The sequence below is a fragment of the Marmota flaviventris genome, unplaced genomic scaffold (assembly GCF_047511675.1).
Source record: "Marmota flaviventris isolate mMarFla1 unplaced genomic scaffold, mMarFla1.hap1 Scaffold_48, whole genome shotgun sequence".
NCBI lineage: Eukaryota > Metazoa > Chordata > Mammalia > Rodentia > Sciuridae > Marmota > Marmota flaviventris.
Genome location: NW_027288296.1, coordinates 2,554,565 through 2,562,858, shown reverse-complemented (window position 1 = coordinate 2,562,858; position 8,294 = coordinate 2,554,565). Strand labels below are relative to the sequence as shown.

At 40.5% G+C, this 8,294-nt stretch overlaps 1 pseudogene; it reads right to left on the bottom strand.

The window, feature by feature from the left end:
* Positions 1–1,823: 1,823 nt before the first annotated feature.
* LOC114084641 (E3 SUMO-protein ligase ZBED1-like) lies at positions 1,824–6,284 on the bottom strand (annotated as a pseudogene).
* Positions 6,285–8,294: the final 2,010 nt, after the last annotated feature.

The following is an 8,294-nucleotide window of genomic DNA, read 5'->3' as shown; positions in this document are numbered from 1 at the left end:
CAATATTAAAGTTCCAGTGACTTCTAAATGAAATGTCTTCTGAAAGCATCATATAATGAGTATTCCAAGTCCAAGTAGCCTCTGGTCTACCAACTCTGTGACAGTGGGAATTTTACCCCAGCATGTACTTCACACCATGCCCCAGTGAAGCCTTGCATATGGAAGAGGTCAAGGTGTATCTGTTAGATAATTGTTTCTATGGACAATGAGCTTAGAGCTTAATCATGTAGCACTTGTCAGAATAGCTGGCGACCAGTACCTGAGGTAGCATTGTGGAAACCGGGGTATCATGGGACCCACTTGTCTGTCTTTATAGCATGTGTTTAAGGCAAATGGCAGCTCTACTTGTTGGTTTGCATCAGTTCACTTTAGCCCTCAATGAATAGTAAAGTATTGACATTCCCTGTGTTTCTAGAATGCAGAGTGGTTTTTAATTTAGAGAGCCTAATGATAGTGTTGATCTTACCCTTCATTCCTAAACCCAGCCCCTTTCCTGCCCTGTATCCTGTACAGTCTGGCTTCTCTTAACCTGCACAAGGAGCTGTGAAGCCTGGGAACCACAGAGCTCAACGTTCAGCTGCTTAAAGAAGGGAACATCATTCTTCCAACCTGAAAAACAGTCCTACAATTTAAAAGCAGAATTCCATTTTCCTCAAGGACACTTCCAGTAAACCAATGCCCCCCTTTAATATATATATATATATATATATATATATATATATATCAGTTTATTGATCTATCTATCTATCTATCTATATCCCTCTATATATGTGTGTGTGTGTGTATATATATATATATATATATATATATATATATATATATATATTGCAAATTAAATGCCCCCCATGAGCTTGAGTTTTAAAAGACTTCAAAGGAATTCAAATGTCTTCTCCAATCCAGAAATTTCAAATTCCAGTCTTCATACTGGGAAGTTGGCCTCAAGTAGGTTTTTTAAAAAAAAAGAGAGGAAAAATAGGAACCTTTTATTCTCCCCAAGAAAAATAAAAACATTTCACTTCCGTTCATGCATCACAAATAAAACACAGAACTGCAATATGCATGAACTACCTAGATTGGAAGGGACTTTAAAAGTGGATTTTTTTTTTTTTTTGCTAGGGAATGTTTGTAATTCCAGCAGCTTGGGAGGCTGAGGCAAGAGGTTCAGGATTTCAAAGCCAGCCTCAGCAACAGCAAGGCATGAAGCAACTCAGGGATACCCTGTCTCTAAATAAAATGCAATATAGGGCTGGGGATGGGGCTCAGTGCTCAAACCCCTCTAGGTTCAATCTGTGGTTCATAAAAAGGACTTTGTTGTATTATATGCATGTATCAGGATAGCCTCAGGAATTTCGTGTACCAACAAGAAAAGAGAAAGCAAAGAGAAATTTGGCAGGATTGTAGGAGACACATTGCAATGTGATAGGTGCAACCTGAAAGCCAGAGAGCAACACCCCTGTTTTTTTTTTTTTTTTTTTTTTTTTGTTTGTTTGTTTTTTAATCTTTTCCATTTACTTTTCCAAGTGTCTGAAACTGATAATCATTTTCCCATACTTTCCACCCCCCTCTCCGAGATAAAACCCATCCCTTTTCAGGCAGAGTATGGTGGCTAAATAATTTTACCAGGGTCCCCAAGGGGAGACCTTTGCTTCACCTGAAATAGGAAAAAACCCAGAGCTTTGATGGACAGGTGATGTGCTGCTTGGCAGGAATCTGTCTTCCACCCAGACCTGGTTGGAATTTTCCAGATTGTTTCAGAATCCTCTCTGGAGACACCTATAGTCAGTCCTTGGAAAGGAAGAGGGGGAAAGGAAGGGGAAAGAATTTCATCTGAAAACCGAGGCCTGCCCGTTCCTCTTGGTGCTGACCATGCTGGCTGAGGAGCCGAAGAGGCGCTCAGGAAAGATGCAGGTGGCGGCCACTCACCAGTACTTCTGGAGCACCTTGGGTAGCACCGGGAAGAGCTCCAGGCTGTCGGACCCCCACATGAGTGGGTTCCCGTGGAGGCTGAGGACCTTCTGCGACTTGAAGTTGCTCAGCTCCTCCAGCAGCTGCTCGTGCAACTCCTCCTGTTTCTCGGCGCTGCCTATCTGGCAGAAGGTCTCGGCCAGCATGCTGTTGATGATGCTTCTGGGCTTCTTGGCCACAGGCCCCTTGGACACTGAGTAGAGCTTGTCCTCCGCAGGCGACAGCAGCGGGAAGCTGCTGTCCTTGGCCTTCTCCAGGAGGCCTTTGGCTTCCTCCACCACTAGGTTTTCCAATTGCTGCCTCTCAAAGGCCGACAGGAATGGGAATCTCTTATAGCGAGAGTCCAGGAAGGTGGCCACATTGAGGAACAAACATGTCTATCTCAGTCGTCTCCTGGGAGGTCTTTTAAGAGCTCTTGGGCAATGATCTCCTTGGCCATGCTCATCTCCTTGCAGTTGATCTCTTTGATGTTGAGCTTTGTGTTCAGCAGCAGCGGCTTCACCATGTTGATGGTTGGGTGCTTGGATGAGGACAGCATCTTGGCCACCTGCTTAAAAGTCTGCAGCAGGTCCACCACACTGCCAATGGTGGCTAACTTGGTGGCCTCCAGCATGAGATGGTGGTTGTTGCTGTCCTCCACCAGGATTCCCACGATGGCGAACTGCTGCTCCTTGAGCCACTGTAGATGGCCAGGGTGCTGCCCCACCAGGCCACCTGGTTGCTGATCAGCATGCTGTTCTCTGTACCATGCTGCTTCTGCTTCTTGTGGAGCATGTACATGGCCACCAAGGACTGCTGGATGTTCGCCACCAGCCTGAGACAGCACGCCAGCGGCAAGCCCAGCTTGGGCAGCTGGAAGGCCTGCTGGATGCCCGCTTTGAAGATCCACTCCCCAGACACAGCATCTGCATGAGGATATCCAGCAGGGAGCAGGCCTTGGCGATGTCCTTCCCGCAGTCCTTTGTGGTCCTGAAGACCTTGGTCCTGATGCCCCACTCAATGAACATCTCCTAGAGCACATGCGTGATGGTCTCTGCCACATTCTCCTGGACACCTCGAAGGTCTTTAGGCACCTGGAGGCCACCGACAGGCAGTTAGAGGACGCAAGGCCCAAAATGTGCATGGCCAGCGTCACATAGGCGTGGTTCTGGTTGTTGCTGTGCCACAGATTGGTGGAGGTGCCGCACTATGCGGTGTCCGCCAGCTTCTTGAGCACAGCCTCCCACATGACACTGTAGCGCTCTGGCAGAACCTTGCTGTAGAAGAACTTCCTACTGGGCAGCTCGTAACTGGGCTCTGTGGTCCTGAGCAGCACGCAGAACATGGGATCGTCTACAATGGAAACGATGCACAGCCTCTCGCAGATGAGTGACCGAACCGTGCCCATCAGCTCCTGCTGCCTTGTGCCCTAGAAGCCATGGCCAGGTTTCAGGCCAGTGCGTTCTGTGCAGGTGGCAGCAGCTGCTGCTTCTGCGACGATGAGGACGACTCAGGATTGAGTTTGGAGAAGGTCAGAGCCTGAGGTATCTAGTGGGAGTTGAGAGGAAATGTCACACACTCATGCACACACATGAAGAGAATTGTTAAAAATTTCCAAGAGTAAATTTTACAAGACCAATGCTCTAATTCTTGAGCTATGGAACCAACTCCAATAGTAAATTTTCATAGTAGTCTTTCCTGGGAAAGAGAGAATACAATTATAGTCTTCAGGGTTCTTAGGTCCTGAAATACTCTCATTCCCACACCTTAAGTACCTCCTGTATTTTAATCTAAATATTTGAGTACCTCTCTGCTGTCCTGCACTTTCCACCCTGATCCTCTCTGGGAGATTCAGTTTTCAATACTTTTGTTAACCTTTTTTTTAAAGCAAGTAAATTTCAACATACAGGTTTCAACATATAAAGTCATCAGTGCCCAGAAAATGTGGAATTTTCCAGCACTCCTCACAGCGTGTACTTCAAACCTGTCTTTCAGGGCTTTTGGCTGAGGCCATGTGTTAGTTTTGAAGACAGAATTTCAATATGTTGGTGACTGGACTCATGTCCATCAGTCCTGCCTTTTCACAGTTCCTTTTAAAGCAAAGAATCTTCATCTTGGAATTTAGAAAGAAGCACAAGTCTTTTGTTTTATTTTTACACCAGTTCTGCTAATGATGGGCTCCTTTTCTTCTATCATCTGCCGCCTCCTGGGCTAAGCTGGGCAGGCAAGCGGACTAAGCTGCTCACTGGTCTTGTTGACAAATACAGAAGTATCTGTGAATCCATTCCAAGGGGCTTATTAGATTTTCTGATGGAGAAGCAGATAAACCAACAAAATTATATATTATCATGTACACAATGACCTCAAACTTCTAAGAATATGTAGTTTAAAATATAATTTTGTTTTCCAGCAATTTCATGAAAAAAAAAACATGCTTTCCTAGAACTTTCTTTTTTTTTGGGGGGGGGGGGGTGGAAATGTTCACTGGGGATTGAACTCAGATGCACTCCACCACTGAGCCACATCCCCAGCCCTGTTTTATTTAGAGACAGGGTCTTACTGAGTTGCTTAGAGCCTCGCTTTTGCTGAAGCTGGCTTTAAACTCATAATCCTCCTGCTTCAGCCTCCCAAGCTGGTGAGATTACAGGCATGTACCACCATGTCAAACCTAGAACTTTTAATATTTTGCTTGGATGATCTTGATCAACTTCTAAATAAAAAAGGGAAATTTTGTGATATACAATGATCTCTTATAAAGATATCTTAATTACTTTCAACATAAACCACTCAAGTTAAACATATTAGAAAGTATATATATATATATAAAGTATATATATATATATATATATATATATATATATATATATATATATATATGAATAAGATGGAGTATTACAAAAAACCCTAATTGAATCATAAATACTTCAAGGTAAAAGCAGGGCTGGGCCGACTTTGGCCACAGACCAACTCTGGCTGATGGTCTGTGTTTTTAGAGCCTATAAGATAAGAATTATTTTTTTACATTTTTACTGAATTGATGGAGGAGGTAGAGAAGGGGGAATTGTGTTTCCCTTAAAGCCTAAAATATTTAATAGCTAGTTCCTACAGAAGAAAGTTTGCTGACTACTGATATAAAGGGTAATGTGACTGAAGCAGCAAATATCTACTAAAGCAAATATTAATGTGATATTTAAAATTTATCTTTATGTCATCTCCTCACATACAAAAAGTTATCAAATTTATCAACATAACTTCTAATAACTCTGTTCTCAGTTCACATATCTCTAACTTTGATGACCACTTTATCCAAACCCATCACCTCTTACCTGAACTTCTGTATCATCTTCTCTATTTCACAATATTCTTCTTTCTTCAATGAATTCCTAACTCCTTGTTGGAAGGTGTTTTAAAATATAAGATTTTATGTAATTCACTTGGTTAAATTCCTTTAGTAGCTTTTAACTCACCTTAAGATAAACATTTTTGAAAGTTCTTCATGATATCATACCTTCAAATCTCTAGAGTCCAAAATTATAACCAACATTGCTTATCTTTTCTGTATTTTCTGACCCCACCAGCCAAAACCATATTCTAATCCAGACTTGGAGTCTTTTGAGTCTGAGTTTCCATTTGTCTGTAATATTCTCCCACCCTCACCTTTTCTCTTACCTAGTTCTTACTTATCTTTCAGAAGCTCCATTAAATACCAGTTTCATAAGGAATCCTACTTCAAACCCATAAAATAAATCACATATTTATAACATATACTCCCATAACATTGTCTATATTTCCATCTTAGTATTTACTATGATTGTACTCTATTAATCATGGAAGACATATTTTTGGTTTCTTTACATTTTACAGAGGTAGGGCCCATTTTACAGAGGTAGGGCTGTCTATCAATCACACAGTGTGGAGTACTTCTTAGGTACTTAACTCTCAGTTGAATAAACAAATAAATAAGGAATAAAGAAGCAAGTCAATGAATAAGACAATAAATATAGAAAACACATCCAATTTTGTAAACCAACTCAACTTACAGTGTTGTGTTTTAGAAATATAATTATATGGGCATCTCAGAACTCTTGAAAACTTAAATTTTATTACTCATATATAGACATCCACCTTTGTAAGGAATTAAACTTTCTGAATCAGCTGGAACTTTCTTCCCATTTTGACTCTTCACCTTTCATTTTAACATCTCTCCCTGACATATATTCACTCACAGTGTGTTCACATATGTGTGCACACACATGCACCATGCCTCCTGTCATCAAGATTGCAGGGGTTCCTGAGAACTCTGCATTCTCTTTCTTCACATTGTCATTCACCATCTCCATTGCTTCCTGACACTGACATCTTGGGTTTGAGTTTTCTCTGCTACTTTCTATTTTTTTGCTGCTATTGTCAATCTCTTGTCTATATTCTCTTCACAGTAGTAAGGTTTATGTACAGAATAAAGGCAAAGAGAGGCCCCTCCATCTAACTGTCTACACTGTAGGAATTTCTAGTCTCCTGGTTAAAATTCCTACAACAATATAAAAAATCTGTGGGTAGGCCTAACAATCTTGTAAGCAGGGATTAGTTACACAAAGAAGCAAGGGATGGTTGGAAGAAAATTTTGAATGCATTGATAATGGAAATTTTACACTGTATTTGGATGTTCATAGTAGCACAGGTTCACTTCTTTAAAAGACCTTATAACTGGAGAAACCAATCAAACTGTTCCCTGTGTAAAAAAAAATTGATGAATATGCTATTGTGCTGTATATTTGAAAATTGCAGAGAGTGTAGAATTTAAGTGTTCTTATCATATTTTATGATTTAGATATTAAGTGCCTCATTCTCTCACTAAAGCTCATGTGTGAGAGAATGCAAGAACATTCAGAGAAGAAATGATTGGGTTATGAGAGCCTTAACTCAACTGGTAAATTAATCCCTTGATGGGATCACCTGAGTGGTAACTGAAGGCAGGTAGAATGTGGCTAGAGGAAGTGGTACTGGGGGTCATGCCTTTAGGGTATATATTCTGTACCTAATGAGTATAGTCTCTCTCTGCTTCCTAATCATGTGAGATACTTCCCTCTGCCACCACTCTTCTGCCATAATGTTCTGCCTTACCTCTGAGACTCCTGAAACCATGAGCCCCCAAATAAACTTTTCTCCTCTAAAATTGTTTTTGTCAAGTCTTTTGGTCATATCAGTGAATAGATGACTAAAACAGCATACAAAATGATCTTCTGAAATACATATACATTGTAAATGGAATGACTAAATTGAGCTAATTGACATGTGTATTGCTCCCACATTCTTGTTATCTTTTATGATAAGAACACTTATGTACAATTTATGTTTGTTAATTAAAACTTAAAAATTATATTTATGAAATATATGGGTAGGTCTTTCACCAATTCTGGGCTTCTCCATTCTTTTGGGACATCAAATAAAATTCTCTCCAAGTCTTATGAAAATCCTAAGAATAAGGAACTCCTTACCCCATATATGCTGTATTTCTTTTGTCTGTGGCACCTTTTTTAGCACAGCCACAGACATTGCTCAGTTTTTTTCTTATTTATAGTTGTAGTCAACCATACATATCACTCTTTCCCTTCTCTTCCTAATCATCAGAAAGATAACCTCAAGTCCCCATGAAACAAGGGAATTTTGTAAAAAATGATGACAGTAAGTTCATCTAAATCAAATGTGCAAGAAACTCCATTGTTCAACATAGTTTTCACAGCCATATTCTCAAAATTAGAGTGAGAAATATTCCTATTTATTGGATTTTAGCTACTTCTTATTTCTTCAGGACTTTATATACTCTAAAACCACCAAAATAAATTTTAGAACACTTTCATAAACCCCATCCATATCCATGAACCTCATTGTTCATTTCTCCACAACTTACTGGTCCTGAGTACTTGTCATTTTCTGTCTTTGTGAATTTAAAAAAAATCAAATCCATGTACTTATATATGGAATGGAGCATTATATATGAGAAGAGGATAACAGTGTCCTTTCTTTTGCTTCTAGCTTCTTTATTTTGCCACAATGCGTGTTTGGGGATATGGGCACATTGGTTCTAATCTTGTTCAACAGATCAGAGTAGACCACCAAGAAGATCAGCACCTACTCAGACTGCTTTCACATTCATGATTCCAACCTCAAAATGACAATGTTTGGAGTATAGCTCCTAGAAAGCAGTGGCCCCGGGAATCAAGGTCCCCTACAGGATAAAGACCCAGTGCTGACTCCTGTGTCTCTCCAACCTAGGCCTGTCACAATGGCTTCCTAAGGATTTGGATATCCCGATCCACCACTTCTTTCTAATCTACCTTTTTACTTTTGCT